Source organism: Schistocerca nitens, chromosome 1 (genome assembly GCF_023898315.1).
Source record: "Schistocerca nitens isolate TAMUIC-IGC-003100 chromosome 1, iqSchNite1.1, whole genome shotgun sequence".
Classification (NCBI taxonomy): domain Eukaryota; kingdom Metazoa; phylum Arthropoda; class Insecta; order Orthoptera; family Acrididae; genus Schistocerca; species Schistocerca nitens.
Genome location: NC_064614.1, coordinates 666,115,415 through 666,135,674, shown reverse-complemented (window position 1 = coordinate 666,135,674; position 20,260 = coordinate 666,115,415).

The following is a 20,260-nucleotide window of genomic DNA, read 5'->3' as shown; positions in this document are numbered from 1 at the left end:
TGTACTAGTGCCGACATTGTGCATGCTCTGTTGCCTGTGTCTATGTGCCTGTGGTTCTGTCAGTGTGATCATGTGATGTATCTGACCCCAGGAATGTGTCAATAAAGTTTCCCCTTCCTGGGACAATGAATTCACGGTGTTCTTATTTCAATTTCCAGGAGTGTACAAGAAGCTGGTAGGTGTGTATATTATCGATATAGCAGTTTAATAAGTCGCATTTGCAAAATGTTGAGACGAATTAGTTACAGAAAAATCTGAAAACTTGTAGAGGATGACTTCTCAGAAGTCTCGTTTGGTTCTGGAGAAGTGGAGCAATACGTGAGGCACTCCAATGACAGGTTAAAGAAAGGCAATTCTACATTTATAAAATCTTTCGTTCCACAGAAACTGTTTGACAGAGTTGACAAATACACACCACGAAACACTGAAAGTAGAAGGCTACTAAAGGTAAAGAACATAGGGAAGCACTAGTTGGGAAGGGGCCAAAATTCAAAGTATATACCTGATGTTATTCAGTCTGTGAACGGAGCAAGTTTAGAAGGAAACCAAGAAATTAGAAAAGGGGTTGGAAGTACATGGAGAAGAAACAAACAGTTCAGGTCAGCTGATGAGATTGTAAATCTGTCAGTGACAACAAAAATGCCATTAAGCGGAATGGCTGATGTCTAGAGAGAACGTTAGAAACGGAAATAGAACAAAGTTAAAGGAATGTTGTTCAATTAAATCAAGTGATGTTGGATGTGGCAGATTTGAAAATGAGACACTAAAAGCAGAAGATAAATTTTGTTATTTGAGCAGCAGAATAACTGCGGATGAGTTAAGTAGATAGGGTAAAAAACACTGATTGGAACAAGTAAGAAAAGTATCTCCGAAAAAGAGAAATTTGCGAAATTGACTGAATGCTACGGTGTCTTTTGTAAAGATATGCTACAGATTTCTGGAAGCGCTTTGTGGATCTCCCCCTTCATAGGCCAGGTGTGGACTACACAAAGCTAACAGCTGCTCGAGTAGCAGAATATTTGTGGGGTCCACTTCCCTTTATATCTTTTTTTTTTTTAGGATAAGTGGTAGTTTAAGTTTCTCTGATGAACAATCATCAGTCGACTCGCAGATACCGAAATCAGACAGCATTCACAATAAAGACAACAAGAGTATCCAAAGTTTATCAGTAAATTATCGAAATATTCGTAACAAAGCTCCCGCATTTATTGCTCTCTACGAAACGTCTCGTTCTCAAATTACTCTAGAGACCCGTAGCTGACTGGAACCCTGACCGTAAAGCTAAGAGATATTTAGTGACTCATTTACCGTTCATCGAAAAGACGGATTACACGTCATAGGTGGAACTGTATTCATTACAGTTGACGCAAGTTTTGTCTCTATTAAGATAAAATTTGAGTGTGATAGTCAAGATATCCGGACCTGTCTAACGAGTATAGGGGAAATCTACTTAATTGTCGGGTGTTCTTACGGGTCATTCGAATCTGCAGTGACAGTTTAGTCATTCAAACAAACAAACTGCTGCAGTCGCAAGTTCGAATCCTGCCTCGGGCATGGATGTGTGTGATGTCCTTAGGTTAGTTAGGTTTAAGTAGTTCTAAGTTCTAGGGGACTGATGACCTCAGATGTTAAGTCCCATAGTGCTCAGAGCCATTTGAACAGCAGGCACACATCGTTCGTTGAAGGCACATCGGTAAACAGATAACATGGTACAATGCTCTCGTAATTTATAAAGCAAATTTCAGTTTATATTAACGATTTCTCTAACACAATTGTTTACAGTTACTGTTCACTCACATTTGCAATTAATTTGAAGTCCATAATAATTAGCAATTGCCTCTGTTGTATCGTAAATGGTTAACTATGGGTGTAAAACTGAACTAACTTTTTGTAGTTTCTTTGTATATGCTTGCTAATAGCATCTATATTTTTGCATATTCTGGAATTCCGCAGTAGTGTGGAATTCAGTTAATGTTTTCAGTCTGCTAATGTTAAATACGATGAATTTGGTATGCAATCGAAACTGCTACTTCGCCTGAAGACCTATGTACGTGTTCTTTATTAAACTATTTCGCGGACGTTCCTTCCAATTATGTCGACATTTCGTTAGGAATTGTGGAAACACCAGAAGAAAAGGAACTAATTCAGACAACACTGTGAATTGTGGTGTGAACGATGATTTTTGTGCTAAATAAAGTCCAAAACAATAAACAGGGTTCCTTCTAACCCCAAGGAAACCATGTGCAATAATGGTTACAGTGAGAAATACAAGGCTATAAACTTTTTCGTTAATCGAAGGTGGAGGAAATGCTTAAACATACACCATATGCATTAAGCTGGTTTTGTCTCGTAAAATACACTCCTGGAAATTGAAATAAGAACACCGTGAATTCATTGTCCCAGGAAGGGGAAACTTTATTGACACATTCCTGGGGTCAGATACATCACATGATCACACTGACAGAACCACAGGCACATAGACACAGGCAACAGAGCATGCACAATGTCGGCACTAGTACAGTGTATATCCACCTTTCGCAGCAATGCAGGCTGCTATTCTCCCATGGAGACGATCGTAGAGATGCTGGATGTAGTCCTGTGGAACGGCTTGCCATGCCATTTCCACCTGGCGCCTCAGTTGGACCAGCGTTCGTGCTGGACGTGCAGACCGCGTGAGACGACGCTTCATCCAGTCCCAAACATGTTCAATGGGGGACAGATCCGGAGATCTTGCTGGCCAGGGTAGTTGACTTACACCTTCTAGAGCGCGTTCGGTGGCACGGGATACATGCGGACGTGCATTTTCCTGTTGGAACAGCAAGTTGCCTTGCCGGTCTAGGAATGGTAGAACGATGGGTTCGATGACGGTTTGGATGTACCGTGCACTATTCAGTGTCCCCTCGACGATCACCAGTGGTGTACGGCCAGTGTAGGAGATCGCTCCCCACACCATGATGCCGGGTGTTGGCCCTGTGTGCCTCGGTCGTATGCAGTCCTGATTGTGGCGCTCACCTGCACGGCGCCAAACACGCATACGACCATCATTGGCACCAAGGCAGAAGCGACTCTCATCGCTGAAGACGACACGTCTCCATTCGTCCCTCCATTCACGCCTGTCGCGACACCACTGGAGGCGGGCTGCACGATGTTGGGGCGTGAGCGGAAGACGGCCTAACGGTGTGCGGGACCGTAGCCCAGCTTCATGGAGTCGGTTGCGAATGGTCCTCGCCGATACCCCAGGAGCAACAGTATCCCTAATTTGCTGGGAAGTGGCGGTGCGGTCCCCTACGGCACTGCGTAGGATCCTACGGTCTTGGCGTGCATCCGTGCGTCGCTGCGGTCCGGTCCCAGGTCGACGGGCACGTGCACCTTCCGCCGACCACTGGCGACAACATCGATGTACTGTGGAGACCTCACGCCCCACGTGTTGAGCAATTCGGCGGTACGTCCACCCGGCCTCCCGCATGCCCACTATATGCCCTCGCTCAAAGTCCGTCAACTGCACATACGGTTCACGTCCACGCTGTCGCGGCATGCTACCAGTGATAAAGACTGCGATGGAGCTCCGTATGCCACGGCAAACTGGCTGACACTGACGGCGGCGGTGCACAAATGCTGCGCAGCTAGCGCCATTCGACGGCCAACACCGCGGTTCCTGGTGTGTCCGCTGTGCCGTGCGTGTGATCATTGCTTGTACAGCCCTCTCGCAGTGTCCGGAGCAAGTATGGTGGGTCTGACACACCGGTGTCAATGTGTTCTTTTTTTCCATTTCCAGGAGTGTATGATCATGAAACGTATGAATGAAGGACACGTTTACATGAAGTACAAAATATGCACCAAAACGAATGTTGCAAATGTCTGAAAGAAAAACTATTCCAATGGCTTAGAACTGCTTGTGAAAGCCAGTATGTCGTAACGAGGGAGATCTACGAGACTGGGGATCTGAATTGCAAAAGAGATGAAATTGCTCATTTCATGGCTTCTTTGACTTGGTTAAACGTACTCAGGGCATTATACGAGAAAAGAAGTCGCAAAATTACGTAGTTTACCTTACCTAAACATGCAGAGAAGATGAAATAGATATTTTTTTTTATAAGTCTTCTGACTGGCTTCATGTGGCCTGTCATGAGTTCCTCTCCTTTTCATCTCACAGTAGCAATTTCTTCCTACATCCTCAATTATCTGTTGCATGTATCCCAGTTTCTGTTAGATCTAAAATTTTTACCTTCTACAGCTCCCTCTAGTACCAAGGAAGTTATTCCCCGACGTCTTCACAGTTGTCCTGTCAAATTGTCCCTTTTTCTTGTCAGTGTTTTCCATATATTCCGGTCTACGCCGATTCTGAAGAAAACTTCCTCCTTACTTGTCTTAACTGTCGATCTTATTTTCAAAATTTTCTAAGGCACCACATAAAAAATGCTTCGATTCTCTCCTGTTCCCGTCTTCTTACGCCGTGTTTCACTGCCATACAATGCCACGCTCCAATCGTAAATTGTCAGATATTCCTTCCTGAAGTTATGTTCTCAGTTTGATACTGGTGGACTTCTCTTAGCCAAGAATGCCCTCTGTGCAAGTGCTAGTCTACTTTTTATGTCCTCCTTTCTCTGTATAGGCAGCAGAATCCCTTAACTTCATTCTCTTTGATTTTATCCATTCCTTCTGTTTTATTTCATTTTAAGCTTTCCAAACCTCATCTAAAACCTGATTCTAATACTGCATGACCTACCTCTTCCCTACCGACTCCTGCTTCTAGTTGCCTCGTCGTCAGATACGCCCGCACCCTAATAGAGGCTCTAAGTGCACTTTTTCAACTATCTGCTCAATCTTCAGCATTTAACAGTAGAAGTTCCATTCCTCTCATAATATTACCTCCTTTGCTTCTAATTTCACCGAAGATTATTTTGACTATTGTACTAGCAAAGGCACTCCTTCCAACAATCATTTCTTTTTCAATTTCTTCACGTCTTTCTTGTAGCCATTTCGCCGAAGCTTCCCTGCACTTACTATTTATTCAATTCCAAACTGACTTGTACTTCTACTTCTACATTCCTGATATTCCCTAAAAATTTTTGTAGTTCTAATTTTCACCGATCAAGTGAGGTATTCCTTCTGTTACGCAAGGTTTCTTCGCAGTTACTTTCTTAGTGCCTATGTTTTCCTTTACAACTGCTATGTTTGCCCTTTTTAGAGGTGTCCGTTCTTCCTCAACTGTACTGACTGCTGAACTATATCTTATTGGTGTAACTATACCCTTAGAGAAGTTCAAACTTATCTCATATCCCACTTCTTAGCGTGTTGTTCTTTCTGACTAATCTCTACTCTTCATCGCTACTACACTGTGATCTGAGTCTATATCTGCTCCTGGGTGCGCCTTACAATCCAGTATCCGATTTCGGACTCTCTGCCTGATCATAATGTAATCTAACTGATCTCTTCCCGTGGCACCTGGCCTTTCTGAAGTATAATTCATCCTCTTGTGATTCGTGAATCGAGTATTCACTATTATTAGCTGAAATTTCTTTCTGTCTCCTCTTTCACTGCTTGTTCCAAGCCGATATTCTCCTGTAAACTTTTCATCTGCTCTTTCCCCCACAACTGCATTCCATGTCTATTAGTTTTTGATCTGCCTTTAAGCACCGTATTGCCCTTTCATTATCGCGATAGGCTTTCTCTGTTGCTTTATCTTCAGCTTACGACGTCGGCATGTATACTTGAGCTATCTTTGTCGGTTTTGGTTTACTGTAGATTCTGATAATACCGTATCTGTCAATAAACTTTTCACAGTAACACACTGTCTGCCCTTTCATTCTATTCATAATGAATCGTACTCCCGTTACAGCATTTTCAGCTGCTGTAGATAAGATCCTATACTCATCTGACCAGAAATCCTGGTCTTCTTTCTATTTCACTTCACTGACCCTTACTGTGTCTACATTGAGCCTTTGCATTTCCCTTTTCAGATTCTCTAGCTTCCCTAACACGTTCAAGCTTCTGACATTCAAAGGTCCAACTTATAGAACTTTAATCTTTCCTTTGTTATTCGATCTTCTCTCTTGGTCTCCTCCCCCTTCGCAGTTCCTTCCAGGAGATCCGAATGGAGGATTAATCCGGAATCTTTTGCCAACGGACAGATAATGATGACACTTTTTCAATTACTGACACATGCCCTCTGCATACACCTTACGCTTTTTAATGCAGTTGTTTACACTGCCTTCTGCATCCTCAAGCCATTGATAATTGCTGATTCTTTCCCTTTTAGGGACAGTTTCCCACCCCAAGCGCAGGAGAATAACCTGAAACTCCGTCAGCTCCTCCACACTCTTCGGCAAAGCCGTTGGCAGAATGAGGGTATAAAATGATACAGTGAAATTCATTGCTGACGTAAAGGCGAAGCTTCTCCTTATCCCCTAAAAGCTGCGTACAATCAGTCAGGTTTTGTGCAAACCACACGTTATCATTTCTAGCGAATAAGGACAGAGTCGCTTCTGCAGTCGATGAAAGCTACGCCTCATTCATATACAACAATGCCAGTGATAATTGTCAATGTATTTATGTTTCCGTTGCTCTGCCTCTGTCGCCAGGAACAGCGAATCAAATTAGGACCAGAAATGTAAGAAAAGGACTGTTTTCTTGCAAATGGCTTGTTATGGTCGGAGACTGTGGGAGTTTTGCCCTGGGCATAACGATATCCCTATCAATAGAGCGACCTTAGAAGACTGAATATAACTCAGACAACACCCGGAACTAATACCGTGATTCAGCTTGTTAATTAAAATATTTTTCAATAGTGTAAAACTTTTTCCAACAAATTGTCGACAGCACCATTTTCGACAGCTCTTTTTTCATTCCAGGGTTATCAGGGGATCCATATCGTTAAACTTCAGTCATTCCTGCGTTCTCAGGTTGCACGATGGCATTTTTACGATAGTGATCAAGTATAATTGGCACGTAGCACAATATGCAGAACGACGGCCACGACCATTTCTTACTCCATTCGAGTTCTGTCTAAATAAAACCAGTAATTATTGTGAAGTTCCTGAATGCACTCATTTTTCTTTTATCAGGTGTGCTTGGTGTAACAAATACACTCCTGGAAATCGAAATACGAACACCGTGAATTCATTGTCCCAGGAAGGGGAAACTTTATTGACACATTCCTGGGGTCAGATACATCACATGATCACACTGACAGAACCACAGGCACATAGACACAGGCAACAGAGCATGCACAATGTCGGCACTAGTACAGTGTATATCCACCTTTCGCAGCAATGCAGGCTGCTATTCTCCCATGGAGACGATCGTAGAGATGCTGGATGTAGTCCTGTGGAACGGCTTGCCATGCCATTTCCACCTGGCGCCTCAGTTGGACCAGCGTTCGTGCTGGACGTGCAGACCGCTTGAGACGACGCTTCATCCAGTCCCAAACATGCTCAATGGGGGACAGATCCGGAGATCTTGCTGGCCAGGGTAGTTGACTTACACCTTCTAGAGCGCGTTCGGTGGCACGGGATACATGCGGACGTGCATTGTCCTGTTGGAACAGCAAGTTCCCTTGCCGGTCTAGGTATGGTAGAACGATGGGTTCGATGACGGTTTGGATGTACCGTGCACTATTCAGTGTCCCCTCGACGATCACCAGTGGTGTACGGCCAGTGTAGGAGATCGCTCCCAACACCATGATGCCGGGTGTTGGCCCTGTTTGCCTCGGTCGTAAGCAGTCCTGATTGTGGCGCTCACCTGCACGGCGCCAAACACGCATACGACCATCATTGGCACCAAGGCAGAAGCGACTCTCATCGCTGAAGACGACACGTCTCCATTCGTCCCTCCATTCACGCCTGTCGCGACACCACTGTAGGCGGGCTGCACGATGTTGGGGCGTGAGCGGAAGACGGCCTAACGGTGTGCGGGACCGCAGCCCAGCTTCATGGAGACGGTTGCGAATGGTCCTCGCCGATACCCCAGGAGCAACAGTGTCCCTAATTTGCTGGGAAGTGGCGGTGCGTTCCCCTACGGCACTGCGTAGGATCCTACGGTCTTGGCGTGCATCCGTGCGTCGCTGCGGTCCGGTCCCAGGTCGACGGGCACGTGCACCTTCCGCCGACCACTGGCGACAACATCGATGTACTGTGGAGACCTCACGCCCCACGTGTTGAGCAATTCGGCGGTACGTCCACCCGGCCTCCCGCATGCCCACTATACGCCCTCGCTCAAAGTCCGTCAACTGCACATACGGTTCACGTCCACGCTGTCGCGGCATGCTACCAGTGTTAAAGACTGCGATGGAGCTCCGTATGCCACGGCAAACTGGCTGACACTGACGGCGGCGGTGCACAAATGCTGCGCAGCTAGCGCCATTCGACAGCCAACACCACGGTTGCTGGTGTGTCCGCTGTGCCGTGCGTGTGATCATTGCTTGTACAGCCCTCTCGCAGTGTCCGGAGCAAGTATGGTGGGTCTGACACACCGGTGTCAATGTGTTCTTTTTTCCATTTCCAGGAGTGTATATTTGCCGTCGAACTGACACTTCGCATTTTTGTTACGACTGCAGGGAATTGAGAAGGAACTGTGTCATTGGTAGCAAAATATACATTACTCAAAAGTTGTTTTAAGACCTATACTACAGATATTGTTATAAAATTTTTAATGTCACCAAATTAAAGTCTCTATTGACGGATTTTCCCTGTAATGTAACATAATACATTGCTCTTATTTTGTTTCCTCTGCTAGTCTCTTGTGTAACAATTACATCTGCAGTTACTCAGCAGCCGATACGAACTGAAAATTATTAAAATAAATTTTTAATTTCAGACATTTCTGGTAAATTTTAAGAACCTAAAATTCACATGTGTGCACTTTGGACTTCGCTCTAATCGTCACGACGTCCTCTTGTTATGACGGTGTCTGCTTATTCACCTACTCGCATGTTGGCTCCAAGAGCCGTAGAAACCGTTGTTGTAAGTGGTTCCTCATGCAGGAAAAATGAATGACATTAAAAAAAAACTTGCAATGCTCCTTAGCAGCTAAAATTTTGTCAGCGCGTTTCTGTTGGTATGCTCTTCCTGTGTGAAAACTTTATGGATAGGTTTCAACATTTCGCAATAGACCATTCACTTGCCAATTTAGTGAACTCAGATCCTAAACAGAATTCTAAAACTGATGAATTATGGGAAAAGGTTATTCGTTTACAACTCGAAATTATCATGTTGTCTCAGCAGGAAAATGTGGCACAGGAAGAGGGTTCTGTTCATTGGCATGTGAATCAGCTTAAAAAATCGAGGTATAAGATTAAGGGTGATTTGACAAGTTGCCTCACCCTCTGTGGTCTGTGGCACAGAGGATCCCAAGCATATCCGTTGATACTGATGAATAAGTGGTTGATTTGTTGTGGCTAACAGTGTGCTTTCAGGACCAAGAATTCACACTGTGAATCACCTATTCGGTGATATTCCACATCATTTACCCTCTGACTAGTGGTAGATTAAGTAGAATAAATAGAAGTGAAACATTTAGTACGTCCAGAAGGAGACTGTTAGAAGAAAACCTGTGTATCTGATACCACTTGATCTTGCGAGTCAATATTTATAGTTCTTTCATGGAAATAAAGAAATACTGGTGCGGTATTTGATTATATCCGAATCGCTATGATGACATTGTTCCTTAACACTTCGGAGTCGGAAGCAGTATATGAGGAATTAGAAAGGTTTCGCCAGGAGGGCAAGTCACGAATTCTGTTTTCAAGCAAGCCGCACACATGCGTTAGGTTAGTGATGAGCATCATCTAATAAGGGTGAAAAAACTGACCACTGGCAGTATAGCCAACCGAATTCAAAGTTATATTGTTTGAGTTCGTGCTTTCGGTACAACCAGACCGGCACTTGGTGTAGGACTGCTCGGTACCAAAGGTGGGCAGACTTTGCGTCGTACAGGTGCAGGCTGGTGTAGGAGAATACACGGCTTAGTAACACACTGCAGTCCGTGTTACCTACTTTGAACCTTGAACCAGGTTATACATTATTGAACTCAGGGACCGGTGCGTCACTTACGGATTCAAAATATCTATATCTTCCTGGTGTGCAGTAGACACACGTGTGGCGAAGGTTTGCCTGAATCGTAACATTCAGAGGTTGTCCTAGAGCTTGCTGTAATCGAACAGTTGAGCGTGGATGTGCTCCTGAGACGCGATTTTTTTGAGCGAACTGGATGGGTAATAAATTATGAAAAAAGGGTCATCATGTTTTAATTTAGGTCAGGTGAGAAGTGAGTTTGTTGTAAACATAAGCGGTATCATCGGGAGTGCCCTGTGGAGGCGGAGCTGTCCCCCTTCAACATCATTTACTCGCAGAATAGAACCGGGCTCTGTTGGAGGTCATGGGACGATATACGAAGTAATGAGCGACGGGCTGAGGCCAATGGGATACCGTAAAGGTTTTGATGACGGATTACGTTGTAGTACGACAGTCTCAATATCGCTTGCCACCATTAGGGAAATGACGTAAAGTATTTGTTAACTTCCAGTTAAAAGAGAAATCTGGCCTTCAATATTCACCTACGGATCGCCGATATTCAAGGTACCCAAGTGCAGAGGGTAAGGATAGCGACCTCAATCAAAAGGTTATTCTGGAATCAGTACCACTGCCTGATCTCCATAAATGATTTCCTGGCGTCCAGTGCTTTACCATCTGAGCCAGGCCTGCCACCAGGTGTCTCTCGCAGATGAGTCTTAGGCACTGATAACATTTTGCATAGATCGGAACCTGTTCGAGTATAGCCATAGCTATTTCGGATTGGCTTTAGGTGCAGCTGTACTGTCGCGAATTTTACCTTTCGTACTGGCTGACCTAAAATTTAAAGTTATCTATAACTACCTGGAGCGACATTCTGGTTTATAGCAAAACCTTTAATGACCTCCTGGACCATGTAGGATAAGTGCTTTGTCGTCTACGTGAAGTGTGGTTAATGGTAAAAATCATCCAAAGTCGACTAGTTTAAAGGATATTTCTGGGTCATACACTATCCGCCAAAGGTGTGAGAGCAGACAATTCTCGAACGAGAGGAATGTATCTAGATTCATGGTCATGGTAAACCTTTTTGAAAATTCATTCACAATCTCGCATGGTACAATTCAGGCTGGTGAGGGCACTTGAGTATGGATTGATCGCCAGGCACATTGGTTGCGCGTAGTTGAAGCCCCAAGAAACTCGTAATGTCACTACTTAATGTAATACGGTGTAATATTTCGGCAGCGAGTACCAGCGATGATGCGCTACCTTAACTTGAGTATGGATTGATAAATCAGGCACATCGGTCGCGCGTAGTTGAAGCCCCAAGAAACTCGTAATGTCACTACTTAATGTAATATGAGTGTAATATTTCGGCAGCGAGTACCAGCGATGATGCGCTACCTTAACTTGGTACGACAAAGCTCTTTGCTCTGCCGACAACGCTCTTTGCTGAGAAAAAAAAGGAGCATCTATGTTTTTCTCTTGTAATTGTTGGAGATAAGAAATGGCAATTGGACATTACGTCTTTTTTGAGGTCAGATAAGTTTGCTAGTAGAAGTAATTTGAAGTGCAGAGGTCAACACATCATAACGATTATCAAGAATAAATATTGAATTTGGGGAAAAATGGAACGTTAATATTTTTACGAACCTTTATTCGATGTTGGATCCTCGGACCTTCATAAAAACTATTAGTGTGTTTAGCAACCCAGTGCATAGTGATTTATTCGCGAATTAACAATATTGGGTGAATCTGCTACTATCATGGTCCGAACGACGCGCAATATTTCGCTGTCAGCTTGTATGTTCAAGACGTACTCTAAGCGACCAATTTGTTAGTCAGAATATATCATACTGCCAGTGTTGTTCAACCTTATCATTCTGAGATTGTGAATATTGTAGCTGCTAAAGGAGACGGTGTCTTCATTGCGAGGTGTAGCAGTTTTCTCCGACTTTGCCTGGCGTTCTCTGAGAAGCGAAGAAACAGAAACCTCCGACCACCAACCCATCCTCTACCTAACCCGTTCTCTCTTTACAGCAGCCACGAAGAAAACACATTCATGTATGGTCAAATTTTTCCACAGATTGTTTGTATTACACAGGTAAAAATTTTATGATGTATGCATCTAGCAAAAAAAAAAAAAAAAAAAAAAAATTGAAAACAGAGTTGTTTTTTTTTTAATGTGGTACCTGTCTTAGTCAAAGACAAAAATCAAAGAGCAAGGAAATTAATTAATAATTTTTGGTTTTGCATAGCAGTTTTATTTCAGAGTCCTGGTTAACAATTATGCACCAGGTTTTGTGTTCTGGGAATTTAAGCAGTTTTGTTTTGCCACTGCTATAACCCATGCCACCACCATCCCTTATGAGCCACAACCTTCTGTTGCTGAACGTGTTAATTGTAATTTAAACTCAGCTTTGGTCATTTACGACATGAAGTTACAGACGAAGTGGGTGAGCTGTGCTGGCCCGAGCTTATGCGTTGGTTTAAACATTGACTATTACTCTGCATTTGGTTTCCCGCGGTTATTGCGGTTCTGCCGTGGCTATTCCTCTTTCTACGTGTGGCAGCAGCGGTGTGTATCAGTACTCGCACCTTGCACTATCTTTGGTGTGGTGCTTCTGGTTTCCGGCTAGCCGATGTGCGGCAGTCCGTCGGTTGGTGTGGATCAGTGAGGAAATCGTTGAGTGGCGCAGGGGGTCGGGCCCACTGGCGGTCTCTAGCAGTGTCGGACTGTGCGGGAGCTGTTCCGATTGCTACGGGTTCCTGGCTCGCTGACCCAGGACATCGAAGTTGAGTGATAATTTATTAACCGAAGCCAGACTATTCACATTGTGCTGATCGTTTTCATGGTTGGCTGTTGGGGGTATTCCCGTGAGCAACAGCGAGTGTTCGAGTTGGCGAAAGTTTGGCCAAGTGGAGTTTAACTGTATTTTGGTTATTTGAAGTCCAAGTGCACGATCGGAATTTTCTGCCTTGTGGCCGTTAGCGTTCCGGTTACCTGCCCTGGCCGCTGACGTAATATTCAGGCAATGTCCCTTCCTCACAGTGTTGTCACTGTCCATCATGTATGTGTAGTTTTGACAGCTTATGCATACTTGGTTGTGGGCTGCGAAGCCTTTTACGATTTGGATTTGGAGTTCCTTGTGTACTGTTTGGGTGAAAGGCAAGTCGTCTTATCAGTGGGTCCGTTGACTGTCTCTTGGTTGGGTTGCCGCCGGATTTTACATAGTTGGACCGACTGCCTGTCTCCCCTCAGCGAACATTAATATTTCAAGTGCAGACCGACCTCCGCAAACTCCTGAGCGCTGCTGGCTGTACTGCCTTTTCTTATTGGTGTTTGATTGTGTATTTTAGTGACTTATAACCAACTGTTTTAATTTCTATGCTATTAGTCTGGTTTTAAATAATGGGCTTTCAGACGCTTTAAATTTGAAAGTTATTTACTTGTCAAGTCTTGCATTGTTTGGGCCTTCAGCCTCATTTAAAACATTTTTTTTTGGATAAAGCTTTGGGCTTTCTGCGTTTTGAAAATTTATTGTAGTTGTGTTTTTCAATAATGGGCCCTCAACCGCCTTAAAATTTAAATTCCTTACTTGTTAAATCTTAGATTGTTTAGGCTTTCAGCCTGTGTAAAACATTGTTTATAGATAAATCTTTGCCCCTTATGCCTGCTAAAAATTATTTTAGTTGTTTTAAGTAATCAGCCTTCAGCCGTTTTTAAATTAAAGTTCTTGTCTTTCAAGTATCAGACTGTTTGGGGCTTGGGTGGCTCAGATGGTAGAGCACTTGGCCGTGAAAGGCAAAGGTCCCGAGTTCCAGTCTCGGTCCAGCACACAGTTTTAATCTGCCAGTGATTTCCATAATTATTCACAGTTGCTAATTTTACGCGAACTGCGTTTGCCATATGGCAGTGATAAAAGTGGTAGTGCGACCGCCAGACAAGATGTGAGGAAACGCAGATCAGCAAATCGTAAGTAATTACTTTTTTCACCAAAAAATCGCGAAGTGAACTGTTTAATAATCAAACTGTATCGTTATAGATCCCACTGATGATGCCTTAGAACAGGAGAGGGCTAAACGCGTGTGGGAGAAATAAAGTAACTAGCAGCAGTTTTATTTACAAAACAAGTATTTTTGTGCTTGCTGCGGAGGATGGCCAAACAAAAAAACTTGTCCTTTCCCATTGTTACGTCGCGTTGTGTTGTGTTAGTGCAAACGTGCGTGTAGAATTCTGTTGCCGCAAGTGTTCAAATTGTCCATTACTCGTTACTGTTCGCAATTCTAATTATCTAGTGAACAGATAGTACCCAGTTGGGTTGGCAAACGGTTTTTCATTTATTTCACAAGTATTACCAAAGGCGATTGTTTTGCATCCCGAATCCTGCGGTAGCCCATTTCGTTAAAACAATGCGTGAATGATTGCACAGTTCTTCATAATTGAACTAAATGTACCTGAAAGCAGAGTAGGTGGGATAAGTTTCTCTCAGAGGTAACTTGTAGTGAATCTCTCTGTCACAAACAGTGTTACACTTTTCTTTGGAATCGATATCCTTGCCAAATTTTACTTTAAGTTAGGCAACCATGAACGCGGTAAAAAATTATTTTCGCAGATGACAATTATATAAAGGGGGACGTTACTCGTGGTTACGTTGGTATCAGGAAAATTTAAATCTAGGGATTGTCTACTGGCCGAATTTAATAATACATTATTTTCGAAACGAGCAAAGAGTGGTCCCGTGATGATATCGCAAGTGCAGAGAAGAAATCACGCTGGTGGAGGATAATAAAATTTGCTTCAATCAACAATAGTAATTTAAATGATGGAGTGGGGATCGAACTAAGGATGCTGCGTAACGTGGAATCCGTTATTGAAGATCGGGATGCACTCGTGCATCACAGACGATTCCACGGGAATGCGAATATTACAGCAGAGGAATTTCATGCTCTGGCAAACGCCACGGCATATAGTACGTTTATTAAGACCGAAGCAGTTGACGACGGATACGAACAAGTTAACAATGAACCCCAATTAGGAGCACAACCGATCACTCTGCGAAAAATGAATAACTTGTTAAGTATTTTACTTGCTAGAATGGAGGTACCAGAAAAGAAAATAGATGCTCAGGGAATATCGATTGAAAAGAAAATAGATGCACAAGAAAAGAAAATAGATGCTCAGAAGACATCGATTATAAGCGATATAGAGCCACAGTCAAAGAAACTAGGTGAACCAAACACCATTGTCAGTTACAATATTGTTAGAATGGACAAAAAATTATATTTCTTAAAGAATGCAAAGGAATCTTAAATGTCACATGACGACAGTGCAGTCGCAATTTCCGATTTGAATCGGAAACAGTTAAGATCCAAGAAATGTTTGAATCTATCGATGAGGACAAAAAAAGGCAATTGAAGGATTGACTTAAAGAACAGATAGCTACGGCGCAACAGGATAAGCGATTGAAGTGTCAGATATGAAAAAAATAGTATCGACATTTGATATGAAACTTGACCGCCAAAATGGTGAGTACAGTAGCGAACGTTGAACTTCTGTAACAGTCTAGGGTAAACAAACTTTCGTATCGTGTAGTGTAGGCAGTACCGATTTATTTGTGAAGGAAGAGCGTTTCTATCCACTCAAAAATCAGGGTGCTGATCATCCGTCAGGTTTTAGTAAAATTTGAGAAATGTTATTGTCAACAATGTGGACAGAGAAGCAATAGAAAAATATCGTCATCGACGTGCCTGCAGAAGAGTCCATATGCGGACCAAGTTTTGGTCCGCAAATGAAATATTTGCGAGACCGACGATCAGAATCGGTTACCCGGTGGAAGCTTTGTATGACTCTACCCGACGACTCCAAGCGGGACATTGGCAGCAATTACGAGACCATTACTGGATTTTTAGTAAAAGTGGGAACTAAGACAACTGGCGGAGTAACAGCGAAAATCTTAGAAATCGGAATCATAAGAACGGAGAGTGAATGACAAGGAGAAAGCAAACAGAAAATTAATTTGTCCATTGTCCACACCAATAAACCGTAGATAACATCACCTGTGCGAACATGGACCTACACAGTGATTAGCCGGAACCTTACGACCCCCGACCTACTATCGCCATAAACCGGTCCAAGCGACAGCAGCGTCTGGCGACGAAAGACTGCTAGTCGGACACACGCACGGTAAGTGCTGTCCTTGTTTAGAACGGGGAAGGAGAGCGGTCTACTTGATTTGGTCGACCGCACATCATGATGGCCCGTAGGTTCGGCACGAGCGTTTCGGAAACTGGACGACGTGGGCTGCGGAAAGTTTCATCAACACGTGGCGAAACGAAGGTGAAACCACGTAGCCGTGTTGTGGGAATGAATGGGCACGCCCTTTTGCAAATGTCGGACTTCGTAGGCTACAAAGGTTGGTAAAACAGTACGGCGAACAGTGGGGGAGCTAACATGAGACTAATACTGATCAGAGTGCCAGAGTGTCTGAACCCACTGTACACCGAACACTTTTAAAACCGGGTCTCCGCAGCCGACAACTCACCCATGTCCTAATGTTAACATCTGAACTGAAATGGGCACGTGACAATCGACATTGGACATCGGTGTTGTGGCAGAGCGTTGCAAGGTCTCATAATCACAACACCGTTTTTATCATGTCGATGGGAAGGCATGAATCCGTAGTCTCCCAGGGGAACAGCTCCTTGATACCTGTACTGTGGGCGTAGACAAGCTGGCGGCGGCTCCATTATCCTCTGGGTCACATTCACGTGACCATCAGTGGGTCCAGAGGAGATCGTGCAAGGTGCCACGACGACCGAGGAGTATCGTACACTGATGGCAGACCTCGTGCACCCCTTCATGACGATCGTGTTACCGACGGGGTGGCATTTTCAACAAGATAATGAGCAAGTCGCAAGGCAAGGTGTGTAATGGATTGGTTCAAGGAACGCAGTGGTGAGGTCCAGTTGATGTGCTGGCCCCCAACTCGCCAGATCGTAACCTGATTGAACACGTCTAGGATGTGATTCAATGTGGTGTCAGAGCTCATCAGCTGTCGACAGGACGTTAAACCATGCTTTGCCTTCCGCCCTGCCTTCCACATCTCTAGTGATAACGTGGCAAATACAATCTCTGTGGAGATACATGTATTTCCTCTGTGCACTAAAGCGAGAAGGTAGATCAGCGCGGAATGCATTATGCTTTTAAGTACTGAATTGGAGATCGGTTTAGTAAATTGCAGTCTGTCAATTTACTATTATAAATCTGATGACCAAAAGTAGCTTCCTCCAATAAGACATTTAGGCCTACAGTCGTTGATTCTGATGGATACTATGTTTCCCAAAAATGCATATTAATTGTTCTCTTTTGCTGATGTGAGAACCACGGAGAAGAGCACAAAAGGAACAGGACGGAGGTAATAAGACTGCTCTACCTCTACGTTCACCGGAACTAACTAGCTACACTCAAGGATACTGAAGTTCTCAGCCAGATCCTGTAAAGCCGTGTTACGTATTCTAGAGAATCCGATTAGTCTGCAATACCCCCGCTGCTTGTGACATGGTGCTACTGAGAATCCTTTCAGATTACCTATTCTGCATACTTATGCTGTCTTTGAACTGTTTTTTCCGACATACGATAGATTAAGGAATCCACTGACGATTTTGGAGGCAAAAGCTGTGCGATTTTTTCAAGAAGTTAATTGCAGACCAGTGTTGCTCTTCGATGCTTGCAACTACCACGTGATATGCACTCTAACACATCAAAAACTTTCTCAGTATAAACAATGGCCTGATCAAACAGCTTCTTCTTGACAGCCAAGGTGTTTTCCATACGAGACACCACTTAGATAGGGCACCACATTGTCTAACGAATTAGTTGGCCACTACACCGCCACATGCAGCATATAAACACTCAACGGCGTTCTCTCAAATTGCAAGTTGAAATTGGTACTACACACACTCTGACTTATCAGTCTACTGATGAACGACGTGTACACAAAAGAGTCTATCGTTGACGAGTTACAATATTCAAATACCGTATTTGAAATGCCGGCAGGTGAGTAGTCGTTCGAATCAACGTGTGTGTAGCTACTAACCACGTCTTGCGAGTGACAACTTATATTCAAAATGGAATCGATTCGATATGTAAATGTGTTCACTAGCTGGCAGTGCCGAATATCAATTTAAGCTAGTTTACAATCGAAAGTAAGGTTTGTCGAGGAAGATTTCATCAAGAAGAAGCAGTTGTAGCCCAAAGACTGGTATAATCCAATTCTTCACTGTAACTTGTCTGTACTGTTTACTGTCCACACTTCTTTTCTGTACAAGCCTGTATTCCAAATACTTTCAGGGAAGACTATCCCCACCGTTTAATTTTATATTTCATGTAGAAAAGATCTTTTACCAGAAACTGTTTTATTTCCTTTGTCTGGAGCCTGTATCCTGTCTACTATGGCCACCACGTTAATTTGCTAACGGAATAGTGAAGTTCATCTACCCTTTCAGCATCTCATTTCGTAATTCATTCCTCAGCATCACTTGGTTCAGTTCGACACATCTTGCTTGACTTTTATTGATGTTCATTAAGTAATTTACTTCTAAGACAAAATTCATTCTGTTCAACTAATATTCAAACTTCTTTGCCGTCTCTGGCAACATTACATTATTTGTGCTCCAACTAGTCGTTCCCGTTTCAAATTTCTCTGTGGTCCCTTTACTACTTATCATCTACTCAACTTTATTTGCTTCGACTAAGGTCTTTCATTACTTTGTCAAACACTTCTCTCAGTATTGTACGTCCATAAATATAATATATGCATTTTGTGCCATTTAAGTAACAGAATTATTAATCTTTAACTCTCTATTGTAATGTATATATATTCAAAAAATCTGTTTTCATATGTGCATTTCTTGTGCACTTGAGATGTTCCACACCATAGTGGCTACCGTATCGCGTGATTGAACAATGGAACACGCAACTAACTAACTAACTAACTATCTTGTGATCTACTTCCTCTTTCGTTTCCATAATATTGCCTTCATGTTTTTATCTTTTATACAGGTCTCCTATTTATTCGCTCCCTGAATTTCGTAGTACTAGTTTGCCATATGAGTTCTTAATATTGACCCTACTGCTTCTCTTCTCTTCGATGTTTAATTTTCAGACATATGTAGCCAGTTTTGGTTGTTTCATTTGCTACTTTTTTATATTTTCACCTATCGTCAACCAAAATGAGTATCTCATGTGTTATACACACATTACAAGTAACCCTTACCTTTTTGCCTGTTTGATACACTGCATGTATCAAAGCTACCCATTTACTGTAATTACATCCCCTGTTATATTCAATACTTGTCGAATGCTACGTTGAACATTAGCAACAACCATTTGTTATTTCAGTTTACAAGTTCCACCTGCTTAATGAGCTACTTTTCCCTACAGTTCATAATGAGTATGTTATCGTCAGACTTAGTGTCTGCTTTTGAAACTCTTTTCCTCTTCAAAGACTGATTTCATCTGCTCTTATCATTTTGTTGGTTACCGAAACTTTCTGGTGTCTCCTCGTGTAGAGCCTTACACGAATTTTAAATATAGTATTCCTGTCTGACCATTTTGTCCTACATTTCCTTCTTTTCATTTTCTTACTGTATAATTTCAGTCCCAGATGAAAATTACAGTTTTCCTCTTCATGCATAAATAAGAAATTCTCTGTCATTATTCATTCTTTAAATTCTACATCTACATCTACATCCATACTCCGCAAGCCACCTTACGGTGTGTGGTGGAGGAACTTTGAGTACCTCTAACTTTTCTTCCTTCTATTCCAGTCTCGTATTGTTTGTGGAAAGAAATGCCTCTGTGTGGGCTCTAATCTCTCTGATTTTATCCTCATGGTCTCTTCGCGACATATGAGGGAGCAATATACTGCTTGACTCCTCGGTGAAGGTATGATGTCGAAATTTCAACAAAAGCCCATACCGAGCTACTGAGTATCTCTCTTGCAGGGTCTTCCACTGGAGTTTATCTATCACCTCCGTAACGCTCTCGCGATTACTAAATGATCCTGTAACGAAGGTCGTTGCTCTCCGTTGGATCTTCTCTACCTCTTCTATCAACCCTATCTGGTACGGATCCCACACCAGTGAGCAGTATTCAAGCAGTGGGCGAACAAGTGTACTGTAACCTACTGCCTTTCTATTCCGACTGCATTTCCTTAGGATTCTTCCAATGAATTTCGGTCTAGCATCTGCTT